Source organism: Necator americanus, chromosome III, assembly GCF_031761385.1.
Source record: "Necator americanus strain Aroian chromosome III, whole genome shotgun sequence".
Classification (NCBI taxonomy): domain Eukaryota; kingdom Metazoa; phylum Nematoda; class Chromadorea; order Rhabditida; family Ancylostomatidae; genus Necator; species Necator americanus.
The window spans coordinates 36,946,549-36,950,191 of record NC_087373.1 but is presented as its reverse complement, the minus strand read 5'-3'; positions in this window follow the sequence as shown (position 1 = coordinate 36,950,191).

The window sequence follows — 3,643 nt, the reverse complement described above, 5'->3', positions numbered from 1 at the left end:
CTTTTTAAGGTTGTTTAGGAACACTTGTGAACATTTCGGAGAAGAATACTGCGCTAATCCATGCTAATACTTCTTCAGTCGGCAGATGACTAACCGCCGAAGACGTGAGTGATGGATTTTCGTGCAAAAAAAGTAGTGAAATCCTTAAAAAAACGCCAGAGGAAAAAAGAAAAGAAAGAAAAAAAGCAGAAAATAAAGAGACATATAGCCATGATTAAAAAGTAATAGTGCCACGGATTCACTGCAAAGCGTGAACTACACAGTGGTAGGCTCTGAATAAGAATAAAATGAAAGAAGGCGGATTTTTTTTTTGGTGAATGGGGCGGAGCTGGGACCAATCCTTATTGGTTTCCCATCAATTAGCCAATATGAACAGCTTCTCTGTCATTGGCGATTTCTTGTTCGCATCGTGTAGAGTTATTTCGAGCATTTCATCTGTAAGTTATTTTTAGCGAAGTCCTTTCTCATGGTTGAGAAAAAAAAAGAAAGATGAAAGTAGGAAGTGAAGAGGAATATAAACACGATTAAGTAATAATACTGCTACAGATTCATCGTAAATGAGGTACAACAACTTTGTATGCTTTGAATAAAATGAAGCTGAACTAAAATGAAGAAAAGCGGTTTTTTTCTCGGTGAATTGGGCGGAGCTAGGACCAGTCCTTATTGGCCTCCCATCAAAGAGCCAATGCGAACAGCCTCTCTGTTATTGGCTATTTCTTGTTATCGTAGTCCAGAGCTATCTCGAGTAATTCCTGGCTAAGATTATCTCCCAGTAAACCTGCTTTTCATAGTTTTTCTCATCCCTGTTGCGCTATTCGATGCGAAGGACACGGAAGCGGGAAGACAGAGCGGCAGACGACGCGAAGAGCGTCGACACATACTTTTTGTAGCTCCCGCGTCGTCTCACCAGCGCACGCCGCTACAATAACGTTAATAACAATAGCGTTACGTTGGCTCGTTAAGCGTAGGACGTATCGGTCTGCGCCGCGTTTGAAGCAAACTATGAAAACGGCTTAAAACGACTACACTAGAGGCAGCACATCCAGAAATTGACGTTGTATCTCTACAAATAAATAAAGGTAGGGATTTAGTTCAAAATTTTATTGTCATAGTTTTCCTGTGGTGGGTGTTTTTTGTGGACAATGTTCGGTGCTAAGTTGGTTAGATTAATGTTTAGTAGACGATAAGATTGAGCGTGAAGAGATCAAGTACTTCTTAGTAATCCAGGACAATGCGTGCGAAACACCCTTGTGTGATCCAATCCTCCCAACGATGCAAGTTATTACGCAATAGAACTTCGTCATCATCCGTCATTCCAACTAATTTTACTCAAATAAGCAGCAGAGGGCAGCAGAAGCTGCCCCACCAATCGCACAATCTCGGACGTGTTGCGGTATTCTTCGCGTTCCACAGACCGTAAGAAGTTGCATCGTAGGGTAGATGAGATCACACAAAGCTGTCTCACACTCCTTTTCCTCGGAGGAGATTTGAACTTCATCCGCGTATGTAACTTCATACATGCGAAACAAAATCGCTGCTGGATCATACGTCCAATCCAACGAAATTTCGAAGAGGTGGAACATCGCGGTGTAACTCGTCCGTGAAGAATCGGTCGACTTTTGCAGGAACAACCAAAAATGACTAGGGAATAGCTAAGTGAAATAAACTGGGCAAATCACCTTGCGAGAACTGTTCCCCATAGTTTTATACCTATTTAGAAATAGAAATTACCAATTTTTGTACCAGAAGGTGTTCGCTATTTTTACATTTGATCTTGTTGTCCTCTCAGTTTTCCATTGTATTTTTTCACTTTTCTGTCCATGGTGAAAGAGAGCAGCTTGACTGAATGATTTTAAATCGAGAAGAAAAAAAAAAGACAACGGGCTACGACGAAGAGAAATGTGTTCCTGCAGAAAAGATCCTTAGCAGCAATAATTAGAAAACAAGAAGAAAATGCTCCATTTAATCACAAAAAATGCAAATAACCACCGACAGCTGACGGATGGGAAACATCCTCGAATCCGTAAAGGCTAAAAAATGACCAATTTAGAAAAAAAAACTACGAGAAATTCTAGAGATCTCAATGATTCCCGGACGTTCGCACCGTGAATGAACTGTAAACAATCAACAATTGAAAATAACACCATATGGGAGGTCTGGGACGGGTTCATTTTTTCGCTTTCTTTGAAAAACACGGACATTCTCCTCACAAATATCGCTTATTTATTAGTATTTGCAAAAAAAAAAATGTTTTGCAGAGAATACGACATGAAATAATCTCAAACTACAAATTTATCCATAAATTGTGCAATGCACAGGAGATTTATGGCAATTTCAATGCCTCCATGCTATTTCAGGATATTTTCAGGTGCTTATTGGAATATATGTTTGAATGAAAAATTCTATCGTGGGTTTATCCGGAGTAATTTGATCCGGAAAAAAAATCGCGGATGAAATAAATTTAACGGCAGGTTCATAGAGCAGACCGGTCATCGGATAGCAGTTGCGGTCATTCCTAAAATGGGTGAAATTCGATCGGCGAGCAAAAATCAAAGCGAATGTTGTGTGGAGGTGGTCCTAATGGGTTTGCCTCATTGCAGACGGGAGGGCGGACGACGACGATCATCGAATTCCGTCGGCCGGCAACAAACAGGCGCGGGCGACCTAAGGTCATAATCACGCGGAGGTGCGGAGTCGTTTCCACCAACTGTCCTCCTGACCACCACCACCTCCACCACCGCGGCCGCCGCCACTGCCGCCGCCGGCACCGCCATCGCCACCACCGTCCTCCACCACCAACACCTAGCACGGACGGATTGAGACGGAGCCCATCAAAGATCATCGTCGCTTGTCTGCACGCAATGACGTAGATCACGCAACGGTGGTAGGATGTTGATTTGAGTTGGCTGAACACTCACCGGGCGATAACCTCAACACAGAGCGAGGGGAATATTTCTGGACAACGTTTCCAAGCACTACATTCTTAAAATTTCAGTTAAACCTGTGTGATTCCAGCTAGTTGAAGAATTTCGAAAAATACCTTTCACATCTCTTTTTCGGCGGTACAAAACAGAGAGAGGGGAGCAAGTAATAAAAATCATTTAATGTCGAAATGAATACATTTAATATTTCTTAATATTAAAAGATTTTAGTAGATTTATATTTAAATTTAATCGAATCTAAATTTATATTTACATATTATATATTTATTGAACTCCATACGATTTTCTCAAGTGATCAAAATTAAATAATGTTTCAAAAATCGAGAAGAATAAAAAATTTGAAAAATTTAGCTTAATTTTATTGTAAAAAGGGTGAAATGAGCGAAATGCGTACGAATCCATAAAATTTCCCTGTATAATTTGGTATCTTCTTTCAAAGGTATAGGAATGGGTTTTTTTTAATCTTTTTTTCAAATTATTCTATATTATTGTTATGTTTTTTTCCTTTATACTATTTTTTAAAGAGAAGGTTGAAGACTAAAAGTAGTAGGTTTAAAAACCCAAATTATGTATTACTGTAACAACGGGAAAATCAAAAATAACTACAAATATAGGCGCTCAGTTAACTTCTACTGGAGCAAAAAAAAATCCATTGATGTACATCTCTCGATCCCTGTGGGCGAATTGCCATCGATTTATCC